The sequence below is a fragment of the Globicephala melas genome, chromosome 6, assembly GCF_963455315.2.
Source record: "Globicephala melas chromosome 6, mGloMel1.2, whole genome shotgun sequence".
Lineage (NCBI taxonomy): Eukaryota > Metazoa > Chordata > Mammalia > Artiodactyla > Delphinidae > Globicephala > Globicephala melas.
Window position 1 is genome coordinate 28,714,043 of NC_083319.1, and position 24,760 is coordinate 28,738,802.

The 24,760-nt window shown below is 38.6% G+C and overlaps 1 pseudogene; it reads left to right on the plus strand.

The window, feature by feature from the left end:
* Window positions 1-7,986: 7,986 nt before the first annotated feature.
* On the plus strand, window positions 7,987-17,187 carry LOC132597525 (WD repeat domain phosphoinositide-interacting protein 3 pseudogene; annotated as a pseudogene).
* The last annotated feature ends 7,573 nt before the right edge of the window (window positions 17,188-24,760 follow it).

A 24,760-nucleotide genomic window follows, 5' to 3' on the forward strand; every position in this document is an offset into this window, starting at 1 on the left:
GTAACTGCAATAAAGTTCTGCTGTTACAGAAGACTACAGGGCAAAGAGTTGGAGACACAAATGGAAATAACATTTTAAGATCAGAACACTCTTGCTCTTCTCCCATACTTCTGGGAATTTCTCAGGCTCTGTCTCTGGGGGCTTTAGTTAGCCCTAGAGTTTCATAAACCTGAGCCTATCTGAGGTTTATGAGGCTCTTGTGGTTTTTCTATATTGTAAGGAGCGGTGAGAACTAGTAGAACTGCCAGCTGCTAGTAAAACCCATAGCTTTTTTTTTTTTTTGGTTTTTCTTTTTTTTTTTTATAAAATCACATTAATTCTTTTTATATTTATTACATGTTAAAGTGATCATATTTAGGTTATATTGGGTTAAATAAAATATATTTTTAAATTAAAAATATAGGTTTAGGGTTTCCCTGGTGGCACAGTGGTGAGAGTCCTCCTGCCGATGCAGGGGACATGGGTTCGTGCCCCGGTCCGGGAGGATCCCACATGCTGCGGAGCGGCTGGGCCTGTGAGCCATGGCCGCTGAGCCTGCGCGTCCGGAGCCTGTGCTCCGCAATGGGAGAGGCCACAACAGTGAGAGGCCGCCTACCGCAAAAAAAAAAAAAAAAAAACATATATATATATATATATATATAGGTTTGTTGAATATATGATAAATGTGTTAAAGTATGAAATTTGAAAGCCTAAAGGAACTCTAGAAATGATCCAGTCTAGAGGATGCTAAACATTGCTGAACATCAGAATCACCCTGGCAGATTTTTAAATTATGGATGCTGGAGTCGAAGCTGCAGAGAAATTTTGTGGATCTGAAGTAGGGTGCAGATGACTCAGTCATCAGATCCAAGCCTCTCTTTACATTTTATCAGTCTCTTCTGTTATCTTCCCACAGTATTCAATTCAGGAAGCTACAGAGAGCAAGTGCATATAAATGTGATTGAATGACATCTAGTATACATTCAGAATCCATTTTTGGCTGACAGTACATCCCATGCTTGTTTTGTAAGAAGATAGACACCTAGGATATTCTTTCAGCATGTAACATTTAAGTCAGCTTCTTTGCTTTTGATGGGCATGTCTGATTCCTACCTACTGGTTCCCACCTAGGTTGCAGAGTTAGAGAGTAACCTGAATATCACCCCCTACCACCCCCACCAAGAAATAAAAATCTCTAAAAGGAGCTTCTGTTTAACCTGCTTAACTAAAAAATAATGCTCATGAATATCCTGGGATATTTCTCAACCCCTCATCCTAATAAAAAATTTTAATTTTCTAATTCAATGTAATAAATAATCTTGAGCACTACTATATGCCAGATACTCTGCTAGGTGATGGATTATGTGACCTTAATTGCACTGATGAGAGCATACAAGACCACAGCAGAAGACTGAGCTAGTTATTATCCTATCAGCATCCTTGCCCCTCACACTCAGCTTAATTATGTGCCCCTAACACGTTCAGGGATGCAACTTCAATGCTTCGGTACACTTTACTTGCAGAGCCTTTCTCTCTGTTAAGGTTGCATTGAACAAATACCACTTTTTACTCTGCCCTCTGATTTCTGCTTCTTTTCTTTGCTCAGGACGCAGTGTGCTTTTTCTCCCTCAGTTCTTCTTGTGAAATCTAAAACACTTTTAACTAATTTCTGGATTTTTTTGTCTTTTGAAAGTAGTTACATTCAATTCTCAAATAGTTACTTAGAAGAGAATACCACCACCTCCTTTGTAAAAAGAATATGAATTAAATTTAAAGTTTCTGCCACACAGATTCAAGTAGTCATGTTGCAAACACCACTGACAATCCAAAAGCAGTCTAGTTAATTCTTAGGTGCCATACTGACTGGTTCCAGGACAAACTTGTTTTTGTTCCATACCCTTGCCATTGTTGGTGTCTTGCCTTCACTGTTGGCCAGGAGGCATCATGCTTGATCTTATGTGAATTTGGTCAGTACTGTTTATTTTGTTGTCACATCAACATAATCAATGTATTACGTGTGTTGTTGGTACCAAGCATTTTGAATTTAATTGCTTTTCACGATGTCTTCAAAAAGATTGTTACAATTTACCAATTAAATAAAAAGTGTATGTATGCACGATGTCCTGGACACAGAACAGCATGATATATGACTATAGTCTAAGTGTAAAAAAAAAAATCTAAAAGTATTCTTTAAATGAGTAGCAAATAAATATTCTAAATGAAAAGAAAATCATGCCATAGTTTCATTGGTAGGAGATTTTTTTTCTCTTTTAGTGGTATATAAAATGATGTGTTTCACAGTCAGTTTTTTTTTTTAGAGGAGGCATTGTGCCTGGCAAAACATTACATTCCCAGCTTTACTTACTGCCTGACATGGCCAAGTGATTTAGTTCTACATATTGAGATATGACTACAAGTCATTGGGTTGAGATTTTGGAAAAAAAAAAAAAAAAAGAGAGAAAAATAACTCCTTTAAATGGGCAAACTTCACTGGCAGAGGCTGTCTTCCATCCTCCTCATTGGAATGAGGACTTGACACTGGAACTTGAGGACACTTCTTAAGATCATGTGACCTGGAATACATGATAAGGATGATAGAAATATAGGGGTAACCTGAGTATTTTATGAATTTATGGGACCAAGGTACCAGCCCTGGACTTCCTACCTGCAAACTCCCTGGTATATGGGAAAAATCAAATCTTGAATTTTTACTGTTTTTCAGGGATTTGTAACTCACACCTGATCACAAATTTTGTTGCTACACATAGATTCAAATGCATAACATGAAATTTATGAAACTTCAATAACACCCCAATGAAAGCATTTCTAAATAATTCAGTAAGAATCATTTTGCAGGATGTTTTATTTATATAAGTAATTCATATTCATTGTATTAGAATATGTAGATGAATAAAATGAAAATAAATTGTCATCATCTAAATTCCCAACATTAGATTACTAATTAACGTTTTCCAATGTAACTAATAAATATAAACAAATAAATATTAGATTCAAACTTTTACAAAGATATGTCAAAATATATATGCTGGAATCAAAGTGAAGAATTTAAGGGTGTTCATTGTACTATTGTTCCCATTTTTAAGTAGGTTTAAAAATTTTCAGGTTAGAGATTATGTATACACATGTATAGATGTATATGTATAAAACTTCTTCATATATTTTCCAGAACATTTGGTCGCCAAATACCATACTTGGAGAAACTTTGGCACTTCCTTCAATGCTTCTTTGGGCAAACTCAGGATTCCAGCACTGAGAACCAAATATTTGAGTCTCTATTTCACTGAGCCTAGTCCCATAACTATCTTTACCCAAAGAGTTGAAGAAATTCTTTTATTTATTCCCCTTCCCCCAACCTAGAAATAATATCCCTCAAACATACACTCACTGCCCAACTTAAAAACTGAAATGAAAATTCTGACAATGCAGAAGTGTGTTATATTATAGAACTAATTAGAATCCTTTGAATTTGAAAGAAAAAGGGAACCTGCTATATTGAAACAGAATTATCAGAAAATGCCTGCTCTGAAGTATATTCACATTTGGTAAGTGAAATAGCTTTCAATATGTTGTTCAGGAATCCCACAGCAGATCATTAATGAGCTAGTCCCCATAACTGATTACAAGTCCCTTCTAGCAAGGGATGTAATTAAAGTCTTAGATGTTTCGATTTTCATGAATAGCAGTTTGTCCTCCCTTGGTGCCTTTTATCCATGCTCAAGAGTTCTTTGCAATTATTAGCTCATTAGTCCTAGTGGATTTTTTAATTTAATTGTAAATTAGTAGACCCTACAGAGTTAAATATAAAACAAACAGAATGTTAATACCCTATTTCATGAATATATATACCAATGACTAAACATTTATTATCTCAACATATACATTAATAATACCAGCATTGACTTCAACTCTCCTCTAAAGCACAGTTCCTTGCTTCACACATATTACTACTCTGTGGAATTTATCCCAACCTGAAAGCTCCTTTTTTTCCTTTTTTTTATACACCATTCCAAAGTTTAGCTTTTTGTAGAATTTATTTTTTATTGGAGTACAGTTGCTTCACAATGTTGTGTTAGTTTCTGCTGTACAGTGAAGTGAATCAGCTGTATGTATACATATATCCCCTCCCTCTTGGACCTCCCTCCTGCACCACATCCCACCCGTCTGGGTCATCACAGAGCACCGAGCTGAGCTCCCTGTGCTATACAGCAGGTTCGCACTAGCTAGCTGTTTTACACATGGTAGTGTATTTATGTCAAACCTAATCTCTCAATTCATCCCCCCTTCCCCTTCCCTGCCCCATGTCCACACATCCATTCTCTATGTCTGCGTTTCTATTCCTGTCCTGCAAATAGGTTCTTCTGTACCATTTTTCTAGATTCCACCTATATGCATCAATATACGATATTTGTTTTTCTCTTTCTGACTTACCTCACTCTGTATGACAGACTCTAGGTCCATCCACATCTCTGCAAATTTCATTTCTTTTTATGGCTGAGTAATTGACATTTCATGGCCAAGAGGTACATGAAAAGATGCTCAACATCACTGATTATTAGAGAAATGCAAATCAAACCTACAATGAGGTGTCACCTCACATCGGTCAGAATGGCCATCATCAAAAAATCTACAAACAATAAATGCTTGTAAAACACGGTGTGGAGAAAAGGGAACCCTCTTGCACTGTTTGTAGAATTTCTATATATGCTCATGTCACTACTTTGGTATATTAGTATAGTAAAATCTCTCTCATACTTTATGGACAAACATTTTGATCAAATACTCTGATTACTGAAATATCATTGTAACTATTTTTCAAGGATCTTACATTGTCATTGCTTCCATTAACACCTTCAACCTGGGAAGGAAGTCATGGACGTTTCCAGTGTTTCTAAGGGCCTGAGAAACACTTGACCTTGTGCAGAAGAGAAAATATCAGGTGTAACTGAAAGACTAAAAGAGGACAGATATTTATCACATCGATAAATAGAGAAGTGAACTCTGTTCCCCCTGAAATTGATAGAAGATAGCGAACTGTATCATTGACAGCTGAAATTTATTCTACCCAATTTCCATTCATCCTCCAACTCTAACATTCCCCTGAGACTCACCCCCTCCCTCAGTCTGTTCCAGTGCTGTCATTCCATTCCTGGTATGGCGGGCCTGCATGTGACTCAAGCCTGGCCAGAGTATTGCTTTCACTTGACCGTGGTGATTGGCGCATGTGTTAGTTTCCTGGTACTGACATAGCAAAGTACCACAGACTCGGTGGCTTAAGCAATAGAAAGTTATTATCTTACAGTCTTACAGTTCCAAATGAAGGTGTCAACAGGGTTAGTTCCTTCTGGAAGCTGTGAAGGAGAATCGGTTCCATGCCTCTCAGCTGGCTTCTGGTGTTTTGCTGGCAATCTTTGGCATTTCTTGGGTTCTTCTGCATCATCCCAATCTCTGCCTTCACGTGGCATCTTCCTTGTGTGCCAGTGTATCTGCAAATTTCCCCTTTATAGGAAAATAGGACACCAGTCATTTGGATTAGGGACTTACTCTACTCCCATATGACCTCACCTTAACTAATTAAATCTGCAGTGACCCTATTTCCAAACAGGGTCGCGATCACACGTCCTGGGGGTGGGGGGAGGGGTTAGGACTTCAACATATGAATTTGAAGGGAACACAATTCAATCCATGAGTCCAATATAAATGCATAAGCTAATGAGACTCAGTGAAGTGCAATAAGAATTTCACTGTGAATCCTAAGAAATACTCTAAGACTTTTTCCTGCACAGAAGCATGAAGGGACAGGAGCTGCTGCAGTCACATTATAGCTGCTGGGTGGGAGTGAGGTTCTGCAGAAAATGTATCTAATGTTGTAGAAGCAAAGCCAAGAAATGAAGATAGAAACGTCTATTTGCTTCTTGTTGAACACTGGGTAAAACCATATCTGAAGTCAAATACCCCCTTAACTGTTCAGTTTTATGAATGAAAATATTCCCCCCTTTTTGTTAAACCTGTCTTAGTATCACTTTCTTCCCATCGCCACAGAAATAGAGTCGTAATTAATATGATTAAAGAGTGGGATTAGAGATGGGATATTCATGTGAACTGCAAAAAGAAGGGTGAGGGAATGAATAATTCCTTTCTGCTTTTCTGTTTTTGTATTCTTTTAGATCAAACTCAACTTGACGAGTTCCTGCACAGTAATATGTAATGCCTTGAAAGCATAAGTGAATCTAATTATTCTGTTTCTATGAAATATTGAATTCCTTCACATAACAGCAATACAGAAAGGCACAATTTCCTGTAACAACAAATCTCCCAGCAAAGAATCAAGGTACATGTTCCCAGATGCTGGGTCCATGCCTTGCTGGAAATAAAGAGACAATCAAGCTGAGGGCAAGAGGATTAGCACAGATCACAGGTCACATGCAGACAGTCAATGACATTGAAAAGTGGTCTTCCATCAGAGACAATGTCCAAACAGTGGAACTAGAAAGTTCGTGGGGGTGGGATGGGAACCTGACTTTCTAAGTGCATAGTGGTGATGATGGCATGTCAGGCAAAGTCACATCATCTCTTAGAAATATTTAGGAGCAGGGACGAAGGGGAGCAAGGCCTATCTTCCAGAAGCACAGCAGACAATAACAAGTCAGGCACATGTGCTGTGTCGGGTTCTTCCGCATGTATCATTCACCCTGAATCTTCCAAATACTTTAAGCACTCCACCACTTACTTTACTTGTATGCCCTAGGAACCCAAGGAGCCTACTTTCAGAGCACCAGTAGTCTTCTTATTGTCTCTAGTGGTGTTTGATAGTGAGGTGATTCTAGTCAGGGAGGAGACTTATGCCAAAATTATCATGGAGGTGCCTGGTACCCTAACTATAATTTCCATATCTTGTTCGTTTTCTAAGGGTGTACCATACACTTGAAGCTAAATTAGCTTCTCACTGGTTACAGGTGAAATACAAAGCAATGCTCAATAGGAACAGAAAGGAGAAAGCGTGAATGGGGGGTAAGAAATTAACAGTATAAGGAGCAAGGGAGATGATACTGTACAGAGACTGCCAATGTAACGGTATGTAAGGAGCATAACTTCATGCTGTTTTTGGTAATTTGGAGAACTCTGGAACTATTTCAATGCATAAATAAGGGTACTCAGCCTTGGAACCTCACACCTCTAAGCTGCAGGCTCACGGCAGAACAGTAGCCTCCCGATACATGCATGACTGTGTAGGACAACTTCTGTGCCTCGTCCTGGTCTTCCTGGCCCAAGTTTTAAGCCAGCTGTTGTAACAACCAGCTTCACACACATATGGAATCTGAGAGCACCTCAGCTTTGCTTGTCTGCATGCCTTCTGTTCTGTGCTCCAGGTCTTCTCTGACATTGTGGTATGGGATACTTGTAGCAACTGGGTGGCACTCACACTTGTGCAGACTGGAATGCCATAGAATAAGCATCTGATGGGGCAGTCCTTGACTACTGGGAGATGGGAGCTGGTACATGAATGGCTTTCTCTTTTTTCCTTCCAATGAGCAATTTGGAGGCACATTCTACATTGCTCCTCAGAAGATTCCAGCATAATCTAGCCCCAGCGCCCACAGCTGTGACCAACTCAAGAACACCCCTTGTACTGTTCTCTGGCATTACACCTCACCCTCTGCCACCACCAATTACCTGCATTCAAGTTCTTATCTCAGACTCTAATTTCTGGGTGGAACCCACACTACCAAAATGACCTTCTGGGTTCGCTGTATGTTTTACAGCTAGAATCCCATTGTGGTTCAAGGGACTTAACACTTATAAATTCCTAAATCTTTTTACAGTAGAGGATGCAAAAAAGAGTTGCTGATGTGCAAGAAGCAACAGGCCACAAAGCAAAGCTGGCAATTGAGAGTATCAAGCGTTGTGATTTGGGTTCATATTTTAAATCTTCAGTTTTCTCTATAATGTAGGTCCTGATCAGAAGCCACCCGGTTCTGAACTGGTATCATGGTTGCAATAGCTATGGATGGTAAAAGTTCCTGTCTTTGCCTTTTCCACAGTGGCCTCCAGAGTGAACTTTGTGAACTACATGTTAAGTCAGACCAATTCAAATTCTCTAAATTTGGTACTCGGCTTCACGTTTATGTAGATTTGCTTTTTGGAGTGTGTGGAAGAATGAGCGTGGGGATAGCAAGTGATGGTAGGAAGTACGTAACTATCTAAAATATTTTATTCCTAAACTTGATTACACATAAAAATAACCTGGAGAAAAAATTTTTTGAAAATATGAATTCTTGAGCTCCACCCCAAAGGTCCTGACTCCATTGATCTAGACAGAGTTCCTGAGATCTATATTCTTAAAAGCTTCCTAAGAGATTCTGATACATGGCCAAATTAGGGAAATAGTGATCTAAATAATTCATGAAGGATTTTAAGAGAATTTGTTACCTAAAACTATAAATTTTTCTACCACAGGGCTGGAAGCTTAGGCATTTTCTAAATCACATTTCCCTACTTTTTAGTGAGAAAAAGTATTAACTTCTTGATTTGGGAAAGGAGTTTAGAATTTAATTTTCAAAATAAAAGGTCTAATTTCATATGTTTTGATCTTTCTGAAAATTAACACTTAGAGGTAACTTTTTACATACTTTCATTTAGAGGCATCTATAGACAAGCTTAGTTTTAAAGAAATTATGTATAGGTGTAACCACATAATAGAAAGTGTACACAGTTAATTATAATACTTCATCAACTAATTAGCATTAACTAACTATACAATTAAGATTTTGATTGAAAAAGGCAATTAAGTTGAATATAATGTCAAAACAGAAATGCACCTGAAATATGGTGCAAACTGCAAATTATAGTACGTATGTTTCACCTTCACCTTCTTTTTGTTGCAATTCATGGGGATACCAATTATACTTAGACATATACGTGGACTTATAGAAATCGTCCTGTATCTTGAGACTGCTGAGTATGTGCTGAACCATTGATATAATTTATGAAACCATCTAATCTGAACTGCCTGAATGAGAAATTTGGATATCTCACTTGGCTATTATCTGATATTCAGAAAGTCTCAATAGAATATATTTAAAAAGATGTGAATATTTGACTAGTATTAAACTGCAATAAACTATAATAAGGGTCTTTGAGAAATTGGAGTCAAGCTAGCAGTTTAATAAGACATTTACTTTTCTGAAAGCCAACTTTATACTGAGTCTGATTTAAACCTTTGGATCCCTCCAAGAGCAGTGCTTCAAGTTCAGTCTCCTTTATCTAATCTTATTTTGCCTGTGACTGCTGCTTTTACATCTGAGAATCCCTTATTATGAGTCTTAGAAATAGAACATTTGATTATGAGTCATTAGTGGAGTTTAGGGCCCTCAAGGGAGTAGACAGTCTTGGATTTTGAGGTGCAGAAGCAAAGCATGGTCCAGAAAGCTTCTGTACTAATCACAGGGCATGTTGTAGGATACTCTAATACTGGTGTAAAGTAAAAGAAAAGGAGAAATTAAATCCATAGTAAAAGTGCCTCTGAAACAAAGGATGAATGATGACCATGCATTTTGGCCACTGTGGAAAAAGCAGGATTTTTGACAAGCCTTTTTTCCACCCTCCTTATTTTTATTTCCTTTTCCTTCTTTTCTCCTCCACCTCCCCTGCTTCCTGCTCCTCTTCATTCTTCATCTTTGTCTTCTTCTCCTTTGAATTAAGGGAAGGAAGGGGGTTTTCTATGCTTTGTACAGTGGGTCACTTTGGAATGCTCCTAAATGAGAAATTTGTCTTTCATTTTTCTTTGCAAGCTGCTTATGCTGTTGTGTCTAGACTCTAGATCATACTGCCAGTGAGAGCCAGTTAAGAACATCTATGTTAATATCAAGGCCACCAAGTGCACGATTATCAGACTGTGCTTATGCTTTAGCTATACGTAGAACTCTACAAACAGTGGCAGGCTGGTCAGACAAGCCCCTGGGGCTGGGGGTGAGGCTTCTGATTTAAAGTGTGTGCTGATTTCTGTGGTTTAAAGTACTCTCACAGTAGCTGATTTCAAGATATCAGCATGATGAATTGAATTTAGAGTTAGGGAAGAGAGCCACTTTGCACTCTGCTTGTTTTGTGAATCAGCTGTATCTTTTCTAAAGCCCAGAGTGAACTACTAGGTGATTGATGTGGGACAATTTAAGTTTAAATGTAAAGAGCATGTGTCACTATAGGAAAGAAAAGGGAAATTCTAATGTAAAAGTTGCTTGGGAAGCTTTTTATGAGAGTTAACTGAAACTAGGGGAGCTATAATAAGCTCCCTACTGAAAGAGCAGGGAAACTGGACTCAAATTTCCTGGGACTGTTATTTCTGGTCTCCAAGATTAGGCACTATCAGTGCCTTCTATTAACCAGTGTTCCTTTATGTATAACCAGTAGTTACCTGCTACATCATTTACTGTAGACTATTTTGCTGCCTTCTTTCTTCATGTTAAGGATTTATCTAGCTTTGGATGCCATCTGACTTATTGAGGAATAAATAGGGAGGTCTCCAGGTAATACATCAGTACCCAGATGTTCAGAGAGTTCATATCCATCTGGAAATATTTCAATGCTCATCTCAGTAAAAGTTGCCTAAGATTTTCCAAGCCCAGTAGCTGTCTATTTTCTCTACATTATACCAGACTTGAAGGGGCTACAGCTTCTAAAGTGGGACAGGGGAATGGGAAGCGTTCCCATTAGAATTAGAATCACAAAAATTTGGTCAAACTCATTTGTGATCACAAGTTAGGTTTTCTATTTAATAAGTTGATAATATTGATTATTTAGTCATAAACTCTTTTATATGAATATCCATTAGATGGATACCTTCATGAGAGCTAAAAGTAAGTTTTTTTCACCTAAACTTATGCTGCCCCTTATCACTGTTTCCCCTAGATATGATTCATTATATCATAGGACAATGGAAAATAGAATGCAATACCTCTTAACTATTTAAATGTGTCATGAGACCAAAAGCATATCTTAGGTGATTTGAAGTAGATTCATAATCTGAACAAAATAAATTAGTGCTGTGTTGATTTTAGTATCAGAAATCTTTTGGTTCAATGATGTTTCTAATTACTCAGCCATAAAAAGAAACGAAGTTGAACTATTTGTAGTGAGGTGGATAGATCTAGAGTCTGTCATACAGAGTGAAGTAAGTAAGAAAGAGAAAAGCAAATACCGTATGCTAACACATATATATGGAATAAAAAAAATGGTTCTGATGAACCTAGGGGCAGGACAGGAATAAAGATGCAGAGGTAGAGAATGGACTTGAGGACATGGGGAGGGGGAAGGGTAAGCTGGGATGAAGTGAGAGAGTAGCACTGACATATATACACTATCAAATGTAAAATAGATAACTAGTGGGAAGCAGCTGCGTCGCACGGGGAGATCAGCTCGGTGCTTTGTCACCACCTAGAGGGGTGGGATAGGGAGGGTGGGAGGGAGACACAAGAGGGAGGTGATACGGGCATATTTGTATACGTATAGCTGATTCACTTTGTTATACAGCAGAAACTAACACAACATTGTAAAGCAATTATACTCCAATAAAGATGATAAAAAAAAAAAGCCTGTATAGTAACATGAAAATATGTGTGTTAGAATATTATAAAAAATTATAAGAATCCAAATTATATGTAATTATTCACAGACCTATGCATAGACTGTAGAAAATACACTGTATTATTAATATATAGCAAAACTATGGATAGTTAATATTATTTTTTATTTTCTAAATTGTACATAATAGCAGTACATTACATAAAAATTTTAAAATAAATTTATAAATAATCACTCAGTTCATAATTAAAACAATTACCAAAAGAAAATCAAAATCTTTAAAAATTTTGGCTTTATCTCTATATGGGAAGAATATCTTAATTTCTTTTTATGCTCGTTAACTTTCAAATCCTAGATCAAGAATTTAAAGCCTGCCTTTAAAATTTCTCACAAAAAAAGATTTATAGAGTTTTAGAAGTGAACAGACACTACTCCCTGTGATTTTTATTCATCTTCCAAATAGAAACCTTCCAAACCTTTTTCGTCCGTGAGTCAAAGTTTCTAATGACTTAATTTTTCAGGAAAAGTAGGGCAAAGTTTGATGGTCAAAGGACATCTTCAGAAATCAAGTGAGGTCAGAGATCACTGAGCAGATCCATACCATCTGGGAGGTCAGAGCCAACAGAGACGGTTAAATCTTGAAAACGCAATTTACCAGAGGCTTTGAAAGTTCTCTGAGGGTCTCTTATTGCTTTAGGCATTTCAATTTTAATTTTATCCCAGGTTAAATGAAGTTATTGTTATTTTAAATTATAAAATATGTGCTTGTTTTGGAGGATACAAAATATGGGAAGAGAGAAAGATGAATAAAGACAACATTCTTGCCCCATGAAGGCAAAAATGGCTAACATTTGGTTGTGTTTCCTTTCAGTATTTTTCCATGAATATTTTTGCTCACAGGTAATATAAAAATATTACTGTATGCACAATTTAAGTTCCTATTTGGCTTCTTAACAGCCTAACATAAGAATTGTTCCACATTACTTCTGGAAACACTAAATAAGTTTAAATTGTTGGATCAAAAATAGGAAATTACACAGTAGAGTAAGGTGGGGACTGAGAGTCATGGGGTTCAATCCCCAACATGTCCGTGTTTGGAAGTACAAATATGGTACCAGTTTCTGTGGCTGGCAGGGAGGATGGAATAGGTGGACCAGAATGAGTTGGTGCAAACAAATCACCTAATAAGGGTGTTAAAATACAGGTTTCCTAACTCTAGATACAAATATTCTGATTCAGCAACCTTAAGGTAAGACTCAGGGTCCGCATTTTTAATAAGGACCTTGGGTGATTGTATTGCAGGAGATTCTGGGACCACCCATTGAAAATCAATGGATTAGATCACATTTTGTTTTCAAAAATTGTTATGGAGGAGTTGGAAAAGTCCATAGACAATAGAGGACATGCAGGAAAAATACTAAAGTTACCAGCACTGCCTCTCTTGAGTCCAGGAAACCCAGAATAAGTAGCTCCCTAGGCGTAGCTGGTCAAAGGGCTACAGCCACACTCCTCAAGGCCCACAGTCTTTTCCAAGCTGTGTCAAGCATTCTTTACTTTCATAGCATCCTTGCTTTTCCTGTCTCTTCCCTTCATGAATGCTTCCCGTGACCTTTCAAGTCTCAAGTTTAGTTAATGGTAGAGTTCATACTGGAATGTAGGTCTCTTGACTCTTTTCCAGGGATGTTCCTGCTTGCACCATCCTTCAAATCCTAAATTTCAGGGTTCCCAGGCAATATCTCTTTCAGGAAGCCTTTCCCAGTTCTTCAGTCTTTTCTGTGTTTCTACAGTAACTCCCCACACTCCTGTGAGCTTACTTCTTTCATTATGTTTATAATACAATTAGTTCACTTACCATCCTTCCCTACTAGACTGAGTTATCCTAGTGCCAAGCATAGTCCTTGGCACAGAATATATACACAATAATGTTTAATTAATTAACAAATTTTAAGGCATTTATGGTTAAAAGGACATAGCAAATCTACATGGTATGTTTTCCTCTCCTTGGTTAAGCTCTGTGTTTTTTCAGTTGCCAATATTTTGAAGTTTCATCTCTTGTTTAGGCAGCATTTATAGTAATTCATCTTTTCTGAAATAGCAGGAGTGTATCATTTCACTCTATTGTACATACATCTTGAGGTAGGATTTCTTTTTAAATTTATTGATTTCAATTGGTTGGCCCGATTTCCATCAGAGGTTTCATTTTAAGTTGTTATTTTATCCTCTGATCAGAATTACTACTCTGTAAAGGAAAGGAATAAAGTGTTCAAAGAAGATAGTTATGTCTATTGGCACTATATTAAAATGCAAATGCAAAGCAAACTGGAAGAAGTCAAGCTGCCAAATAATCTGGATCATTTCTGAGTCCAGGAGAAAAATTCAAATTACTCCTTTTGTCTATAGCAAGCCATTGCAAGCCTCTACATGCTTATTCTTTGAAAGAAAAACAAAACTAACTACAGAAGTGAACCGGAGGATATTCATTCTTCACGCTAGGTTACCCAATAAGAGCACCCACTGACACTTTCTAACATATTTTCAAAAATAAACTTTTATTTGAAAATATATTTATAATGCAAATTATTTCTGAATCATTTTGGGTTTCACGGAAACCCCAGCCCCACCTTCTTAGCCCCCAAACTGTCTCCAGATACCTTTCACACCTGTCAATAGACCTAAATATTGACCCTGTTTTGTTTACCTGTTGGCAGTCATTACCTTTGGGGATTCCCTTCACCTAAGACTCTCTGAGAGTTGTACAGAATCCGTCCAGCTCCTTGCTTTCTTGTAAAACTTGGACATAAGGCTGCATAATTGAAGAATTTCCTTGCTAACCCTCATCTCAATATGTTGTCTGACTCTCTGTTACCTTTCTAATTTTATCCCTTCCATTCTGCCTTTGCCTTACTCTGTTCTAGCTTCTTTGATCTCCTTGCTGGTCCAAAGCCACCGAACACTCCTGACCCAGGGCCATCATCCTGTCATCTTTGCTCGCAATGCTACTCCTTTTCCCCTGGAACTCAGCTTAGCCTACCTCCTCACTTCCTTTGGGGTCTTTATTCAAATGTCAGCTAAGCAAAGAGGCTGCATTCTCTATTTCTTCACTCTGCTTCATTATTTTTTTTCACAGCATTTATCACTCATTGACACATTAGGCTGTTTAAAGTCAGTTACTGTGAACCTGACTATGCTAACATGAGAACAATGACTGTTTTCTTTATGGCTCATGCACCAGCACCTAAAAAAGTGCCTGGCACATAATAGGTGCTTAAAAATATTTATTAAATAAATGAGTGATTACTATGGGGAAATAGTGAGGCAATTTTTGAAAAGGATAAGTGACAAAAGTTCTGAGGTTTTAAAAGAGCATTTAAAATAAAGTTCCTGATCTTTATACCTTAACTCCTTTGGAGATAGTTATTAGAACTAGTGATATTTATAGACTCAGTTTTCATTTCTGAGAGGAATCCCATCGTTGCTGTCTCCTTTTTCACACCCTTGACTTTAAAACAGAACTCCATTTTCTGTAGGAATGCAGGTTTGTGTCAAAAAATTATATATAAAAATGGCATCATAAGTACATTCTGTTCGTTTTTTTTTTTTAAGGTCTAGAATTTATTCCTTGTCCTTGTTTTCTCCAATCTTATAAATCTCTTTTCTTGGTTGTCATAAACTATCATATTTTACAATAAAAGTAAATATATGAAATTTAAAAGTAGTACATTACAAACTATTTGGAAAATTGGAAAGAGAAGAAAAATCCCTCTTAATTCTACTGTACCACAACAGCCATTGGTTATATTTTGATGATTCCCTTCTAGACTTTTTTCTACCCATATATATTTTTTTGAATTTTATTTATTTTTTATATAGCAGGTTCTTATTAGTTATCCATTTTATGCATATTAGTGTATTTATGTCAATCCCAATCTCCCACTTCATCATACCACCACCGCCCCACCACTTTTCCCCACATTCTGTTTTATAACTTCATGTTACATAAGACTAATACAAGAGTACCCATTTCTGTCAAAAAATAACCTTCACAGTGTAGCTTTGAAGGATAAAATAATTCTCTTGATAAATCCCCAATAATGAGACATTTAAGTTATGTCTAATTATTTTTTAGCTTCCTAAACTATACTGAGATGTTCATTTGTGTAGAGAAATCTGTAAATTCATCCATAGATACTTCTATTGGCTAACTTCTGGATGTAGAATTGTAATCTCAAAAAGCATGGCTATTTTTAAAGCTTTAGAAGTACACTCACAAATTCCCTTCCAGAAAGACTGTAGCAATTTACCAGCAGTGCGAGAGAGTGACTATTTATGGTGTCTGTGTTAGTTAGGGTTCTCCAGAGAAACAGAGCTAATAGGATATAAAAGGAGATTTATTATGAGGAATTGACTCGCACAATTATGGAGACTGAGAAGTCCCACAACCTGCCATGTATAAACTGGAAACCCAGGAAAGCCGGTGATGGGATTCCCTCTGAAACGAAGGCCTGAGAATGCGGGGAGCTCATGACATAAATCCCAGTTTGAGGGCAGAAAAAGAGATGAAATATCCCATCACAAACAATAGGCAGAAAACGGGGCAAATTCCTGCTTCTTCAGCCTTTTTGTTCTATTCAGGCCCTCACCGGATTAGGTGATGCCCACCCACATTAGGTAGGGCAATCTACTAAGTCAACGATTCAGATGCTAATTTTATCCAGAAACACTCTCACAGACACATCCAAATATAATGTTTAATCAAATATCTTGGCATCCCCTGATCCAGACAGGTTGACATATAGACTTAACTATCACAGATCCACCCCTTGTCAACTTGGCACTCATATCCATCTCTTTAAGCCATACTTAATTTCCATATAAAAACAGTAACAAGGTTATAATTCCACCTAACATGGTACAACTTGCATGCAACCGAAAGCCTAACCCTTTTGCCAGAAGAGGAGCTCTTGAAAAGGAACACGCTCATTAACCTAGACTTTTCCACAGAATTCAAGGAAGCCAAATTGAGGTGAGACAGAATTGTCCCTTTGGACCTCGTGATTAAGGTGTTTACATGCGCACACAACCCCTACCAGTTAGTTGCATGTCTTTAAAACCTACTATAACTCGAAAGGCCTTTGCGTTTTGTGTCCCAGTAGTAACAATCCCTTCTTGGACTTCCCAGACACGTACGTGAGTCAGGTGCAGCTTGTGGACCTGGCCAGCACCAGGATGCTGCCAGTGGACATCCCCGTACAGGAAGGTATCCGGAGCTGCACTGCTCTCGACCTGTAGGGAAAAAGAATTGCAATCTGAAAAAGGGACTCATGAGAATATTTGCTGCTTCTATCGGGGCATTGAATCCAGGAACTATGAAGAACATCTCAAGCAGTAAATATTTATCATAGCATGCTTCCCTCATCTGTGTATCTAGTGACCATGGCACAGTGTACATTTTTGCTGCCAAAGATCCAAAAGAATAAACAGTCTAGTTTGGCATCAGCCAGTTTCCTTCCAAAATACTTCATTTCCAAATGGAGTTTTCCCAAATTTCAGGTTCCCTCAGCTGATCACCCCATTGAAGTGCTGGGTGTGTCTCTCAGACCCCTCTGGGGCTAACACTGGCACACTGTGGACCTGTGGGTAAAAGGCAGGAAGGGATTGCCCCAATGACCTTTGGCCTCAAAGCCATATGAAGTCTTTTCCTTTCCTAAGGAAGGCTTTCCATTTATTAAGAGAATAATTACCCGGGCATAAGTAGATACTTAAGTGGCTTTGAACAACTTGTACCTGACTGTTGGTTTGTTATCTTTTCACAGTTCAACTGTGAAATTTAGCTCTAGCAGTTCCACTGCATCCTTTACATTTAAAATTTGAGGGAACTCCATATAAACTTAGGAGCTGGGTTGAGAAAAGGGTGAACAAATTGAAATTTGTTTTTGGCAACAGATTCCCTCCTTTTTACTGGGCCTACAGTGAAGAAATAAGCAAATTGACAAATGTTAGTTCTTACAGTGTAACAAGATTTAAATAGGATAATAATACCAGCAACTCACCTTAGAAATGGAGAAAAATTCCTTCTCCAGTCTGAACATGAAGAAAAAAGACACATTATGCTAGAAAACACAATGTGAACATTTCCCCTTGTGTAAATTAAATGTTGGGATTTTTCCGTGCCTGTAACATTGTTTGGTTATGTGTGCACACATGCTGCACGCCACCGTCCCCTGTTTCTGTGTTGGAGTTGTTAGAATCGATGCGAAACACCAGACCCCCTGCAGTGAGAGTCCAAGCATGTTGTAGTGTCACTGTGGGGAGTAGCCATCCTTCCTAGGGGGCTTGACTGGGTCTCTTAAACAGGAAGAGTCAGCTTTATTCAGGGTTAAGACTCAATTCTCTGTTATGTGTAGGGATCAAAGCAATGCATAGACTTTAAAAATTAGTCATTTAATTTAGAGTATATGAAGGAAAATATTCTACACCTCTTGCAACAAAGTGATACAGGAGAAAGTGTCCTCTGGTGATTTCTGTCAGTGTTGAGAATAATGCTTTAGTCTGTCATTTCTACTTATGCTTCCCGACATCTTTTTCTCTCCCCAACGTTTATAAGAGCTACACACTAATATTTTGAAAATGAAAGGCACATGACTTTTTTTTAACATTGAGTAACTACAATAAGTTATGGGCTCTATATTGTTAAGTACTATTTGAAGCATATATTTAGTTTTCTTAAATTCTTGATAAAGAAATTTAATTTTGTGTTTTTGATTTCAGGTTGCAAATATTTAGAATCAGTATAGCAGCAAATTCTCAGTTTTGCAACAAACATGATAAAGAGACTAAAAAGACTAAAGCGTGAACATAATATGGTAATTATGCACTTCGTGGTCTTGATCTTAACCCAGGTGTCCTTAATAGGCTCCCACTGGCAGCATGATATAGAGTCCAGATCAACAGCTTAACCAGCTTGCTAAAAAAAAAAAAAGAAAGCCCAAATTCCCCCATTGGGGGCATTCCTGAGCATCCTAAAGCATCTATAATACAAAGAAAATTCCCTTCCTCCCTTAATTCAAAAGAAGAAAATTGGGCTTCCCTGGTGGCGCAGTGGTTGAGAGTCCGCCTGCCGATGCAGGGAACACGGGTTCGTGCCCCGGTCCGGGAAGATCCCACATGCCGCGGAGCGGCTGGGCCCGTGAGCCATGGCCGCTGAGCCTGCGCGTCCAGAGCCTGTGCTCCGCAACGGGAGGGGCCACAACAGTGAAAGGCCCGCGTACCACAAAAAAAAAAAAAAGGAGATGAAGAAGACCAATACCCCAGTAGAAAACTGGTAATAAGACATAGAAAAGCAATTCACAGAATATGGTTGTCCAATAAGTATTATGAAACAAGCCTCACTTCACATGTAATAAGGAAAAATAATTATTAATTACATATTATGTTTTGCCTGTCAAGCTGTGCACTTCTTAGTGCAACTACAAATTAGTAAAAACTGCGCAAAAAGTAGTTTGGCAATAAGTGGCAAAAACTTTAAAAGTGTAACTTATACTTTGATCCAACATTTCTATTCTAAGATTCAGCCCTTAAAAAGTCACCAGAGCTGTGGAGATGTGAAAAGTGATTCGTGTACAAGAATGAACATTGCAGAGTTCTTAAACTATAGAAAATTAGAAGCAATGTTAATGCCCACTTGTAAGTTAATAGTTGCATAATTTATGAAATAACCTTATAGTGCAATATTATACAGCTATTAAAATATTGTTTTCAGAGGACATTGAATATTATAGGAAAACACTTATGGCATAATTTAAATGAATAGAAATAAGTGATAAATATATAATATTATATATGTGTATATGAAAGGAGTGTGTGAAATATTTATGATAGTTATTTCTAGGTCTTACCTTTATGAATAATTTTTATTTTCTCCTTTATACTTTGTCAGTGTTTTACTATAAACATACAATCCATTTTTAACAGAAAAGCACTGTTTTATTTTAACACCTAATAACTTCAAGGGAAAAAAATCTGTGAAACACTATTAATGCATTTCACTTCCAAAATATATTTCATTTTGATAAAGTTTTTGTTTTGTTTTCGATTCCAAACTTGTGCTTTAAATTTACCTTTGTGGAATAAAACTCTCAGTTTTAGGAAGTGACATTTTAGCACTTGTTATTCTATTGGAAAATTTTACCAGACTAACCCTCAGTTCAAACTAGTAGTGATTGATGGGTACATATGTTGAGTAACGCACACGGAGTTTTCACAGGAACAGAAACATTTGTAGAGATTGATAGAGCAATTCTTTTCAGACAATATACACTTTACTTTTCTAGACATTCACACTAAAACAAAAAAAGCAGTTTTCTTAGTTTGATCTTTTCACTTCTTCATTTGTTTTGTGCAGGCATGTCTTCTGAACTTTTTTTTTTTTTTTTTTGCGGTACGCGGGCCTCTCACTGTGGGGGCCTCTCCCGTTGCGGAGCACAGGCTCCGGACGCGCAGGCTCAGTGGCCATGGCTCACGGGCCCAGACGCTCTGCGGCATGGGGGATCTTCCCGGACCGGGGCACGATCCCGTGTCCCCTGCGTCGGCAGGCGGACTCTCCACCACTGCACCACCAGGGAAGCCCTCTTCTGAACTTTTGTGTCTGTAAAATAGTGCTCTGGATGAAGCAAACATAAAATTCATAAATAAAAAGTTCTTTGATTATATGCACAATCCTGAGGAAAGCATTTAATTACATCATATCTTAGATTTTACATTTTAGAAATTGGGATAATATTTGCATTATTACTATGGTTTTAAATTTTGTGTCTCAAAGAGGATTTGCATTCTCATTATGTCCAGGAGGCCTTGCAATTGTCCCACCACAACTACCAATCTGATTATGTGCTTCTCTTCTTAGGGATCTTCAAATTCTCCCCCTGGCATTCAGGATAGTTACAGAGACGTTAGCACTGCTTTGAAGGATTTACAACCTATTTCCTCTGCCCAAACTTCTGTCCCTTCTCGCTACTCCACCTCTACCACTCTTCAAGCTGTATTCCAGCTATCAAGATTTTCCAAAAGAGCTGGCTCTTTCCAAACTCTGTGTCTTAGTTGGCTTTTCCTTTTTCATCAAATATGTGTCCCTAGCTTTTCTGGCTAGCAAGAAAAGCTTCAGCCTGTATGATTCATCACAGGTGTAATTGTCTTAGTGAAACCTTGCCTGATAAATTAGTCCTTCCATCTTTATTCCCACAGCACCCTCCAGACAGCTTCCCTTGTACCATTTATTGATATTATGCTGTTATATACATATATAATTGTTAATTTATGGCTGTGCCTGCCACTGGACTGTGGGCTTTGTGATGATGGGAATGGTGTGTTTCCCATTGCTGGATGTGTTCAAGTCCAGTGCTGGAACCAAAGGATGAGGCAGGCTATAGTAGGAACCCAGCCTTGGGTGGGTGGTTTACCTTGATCACTGTGAGTCCCCTTTTAGTTCTAAGCATATGGAATTCCCATGCCCAACTCACCATTCTCAGTGGGGAAGGGGAAGGAGAAAATTGGGGCTAGGGGCTGGGCAGAGGGTGAAGTTCCTAGTAGCAGTATATCTTTTCCAATTTTAATCAGCACGGTTAATAAATACATTCCTTTCTCCTCACCATTTCTTGAGATCCCAGGGCTCTGATAAATGAAAAGCAGCTCTCCTGACTATAAAACATTTGAGGAAACTGGTGGGCTGATAATAACTAATGTTATTAAGCATTTGCTATGTGCCAGGCATTCTTCTAAGTGCTTTACATGTATTAATGCACTTAATCCTCACAATAACTCCATGAGTGAGGTATCATTAGTGTAGATGAGGAAAGGCAGGCATAGCTCATAAACCTTGCTTAAATATATATTATGAGTAAGTGGCATAGCTATGATTCACACCCAGACAATATGATCCAGGTCCCTACAGCTTTCTGCCAGCCACGGTCAAGGGTACATTGTCCTCAGAACTATTGCCACCTTCTCCAATTGTTAGCCTCTTAACACTTAGTTATGGGGCTCAAGGTAGCACTACCAGAACATAGCTGTTTTCTGAAGTAGTTACCTTCAAAGTCCAGGAAACAGCTTACCAAGTTCATGTCGCCTTGTTACCCTCTGCTCCTCTCATTCTTCTTACTCTTCTTACTCTCGTTACTCCACTTTTCTTTCCTTCACTCCCATTTACACACTGTAGCCAATTGATCTGAAAATATACAAATATGATCATGTTACTCCCCAGCAAAACAGTCCTTCAGTATCACTCACTGCTTTGGGGATGATGTCCAAACAGCTGAGCATAAAATGCAGAGCTTGGGGCTTCCCTGGTGGCACAGTGGTTAAGAATCCGCCTGCCAATGCAGGGGACACGGGTTGGAGCCCTGGTGCGGGAAGGTCCGACATGCTGTGGAGCAACTAAACCCGTGCGCCACAACTACTGAGCCTGCGCTCTAGAGCCCGCGAGCCACAACTACTGAACCCGCACACCACAACTACTGAGCCCACGCGCCTAGAGCCCACGCTCCACAACAAGAGAAACCACTGCAATGAGAGGCCCGCGCACCGCAACGAAGAGTAGCCCCCCCACTCGCCACAGCTAGAGAAAGCCCGCAGGCAACAATGAATACCCAACACAGCCAAAAATAAATAAATAAAATTAAAAGAAAAAAAAAGCCTTGCATGAGGTGGTCCCACTGTGCTAGTGTCAGAGCTGTGCTTGGTAGAAGCCAGAAGCAAAGTAGGGGATTAGGCCTTAAGGAGACCCTAAGGGCAGCTTCAAGATGTGAGGCTCAGCACATATATATGCCCTAAATGCCCCAGAACTTCTCCAAATCCACGGGGTTCTCTCACACATTACATATGTTGTTCCCTCCCTGACCTTTGCTCCTCTTCCAGATGAATTTGTATTTACTCTAAAGTACTGAGTAAGGCCAGACCACAAAAGGCTGGTCCAGGCTGAAGGAGTAACTGCTGAGACTTGGCTTAATTTGTTTCACGGGATTGGGCAGAGGAAGAAGTTAAACTGAGATGCAGTTGCAGCAAAGGCCTTAGCTGATGCCATGCTGTATACTTTTCCCGTGGTCACTGTAACAAATTACCATAAAATGGGTGGCTTAAAACAAAGCACATATTTTCTCTCCCATTCTGGAAGCCACAGACCTTAAATCGGTATCACTGAGCCAAAATCAAGGCGTCTGCAGGGCCACGCTCCTTCTGGAGGCTCTAGGGGAAAATCCACCCCTTGCCTCTTCACGTGGCTGCTGGCATTCTTTGGCTTGCAGCCACATCACTCCAACTTCTGCCTCTGTCTTCACATCACCTTCTCCTCACGTGATTACATTTAGGGCCCACCCTGCTAATGCAAGATCCTCTCTCAATCATTAAACCCTCTGGTTAACCACATCTGTGAAGACCTGGTTTCCATACAAAATAATATTTCCGGGTTCCAGGGATTAGGACTTGATATCTTTGTGGGGCTGTTTTTCAGCCTACCACATATGGAGATCTCTGGAACTCAGATTACCCACCAGAATTACCCTCCGTCAGAGGCAATGCAGTTAAACGTTTGCATACTTGAAATGATAAATCAGGCTGCCCCCGGCAATGGAGGCATTGGGACCCCTTTGGAGGAAGGTGATTTCCAGGGGACAAAACAGCTTTGAGCCTTCAACAGATAACACTGCTGGCAGCTAGGGTTGAGGGCTTTGGTCCTAAAGGGGTGATCTGGGTGGTGCATCACTACACCTCTTCAACCTACTACCTTTTTATGGCCTGTGACTGTGCCACTGTTGCTGATTTCTGGGATTTATTCCTTACTGTGTCATGAAGCTTTCTACTGCACTGGCCATGGCCTACCACAAGGGTATAATTTAAATAACACTTTGTCTGTAAACCTTCCTGTATCTTGCCTTTCTCCACCTTCTCCTCCTCTGCAGAATTAGTCTGTCTCTTTTCTGTGTTGCCATGTTACTTTATTCATACCTCTTCTGGTACTTATACCCATTGTGTAATGATTAATATTCACCAGTACATCTTCCCTTACTAGACTGTTAGCACCTTAAGGGTGGGGTACCTGATTTGTTCCTGTTTGTAATCGTCTCAGTATCTGGCAGACAGTAGGTGCTCATAAATGTTGAATGAATGAACCATTAAATGTAGCTTAAAGCAGCCTCTCTCTGTCTCTTCATCAGTTGGTGGAGCAGACAGAACAGCCAACTATGTGAACGAAAGCCATCAAGCATGTCTAATCCAAGTGATTGAGTGCATGTCAGGAGGCAGTAAAGTAAACAATATCTCAAGGGTCACAGCTGTTTCACTCTGCCTTTCAGCCAAGAAATGCCATGATTTACTTTCTGCTCTTGCCAAGGATGAAGAAATAAAGTCATAAACAAAGAGTGAAAGAGTGAGGAATTACTCAGTTTGGATGGACAGGTCAATCTGCTTGCCCACCTGTGGCCAAGCGAGCATGATCAAAGAATAATATACTTTCACCTTCTATCCCACTTCACAGTCTTTATTCTTTAACAAAAAGGAAGGGATATTCAATGAGAAATGTAGTTCCAATCCTGATAACGCTAACAAAGTTGGTTTTATACACAGATGACAGTGGGTATCCCCAACATTGTAGGGACTGTTCCAAAATTTCTGCCTCAGATATACCCCTTCTTGCCTCAGGTTGCTAAATTCTAAAAGCATCCCTATGTGTATCTATTTCACAGGGGCATTAGGAGGATTTAACAGATTAGGAATTAATGAATGTAGAAACTCCTACGATAGTACACATGGTGTGTACCTAATAAATGTGTTTCTTTTCTTTATTTTCCTGAAACAGTTTAAGTTCAACAACAAGTCATTTATTAATGTGGAAGGTTTGGAGGAACAAGGTCAATGTGGCAGTTAATATGTGTTTTATTTTGAAATTTTACATTTTTTGAAGTAACATAGGTACATAGTAAAAGTACTATGGTACATAGTAAAAGTAACATAGGTACATAGTAAAAGTAACATAGGTACATAGTAAAAGTACTTTTTTCTGTCCTCCTCCCCACAAACCTTTTGTTAGTGCATTTATTCTAAACAATATGCTGAAATCTATTTTTCTCAATATATCAGTTTTAAATAGTAGCTATAAACTTTGCCTATGAAAGATTAGGAATTTAATTTATTTATACTA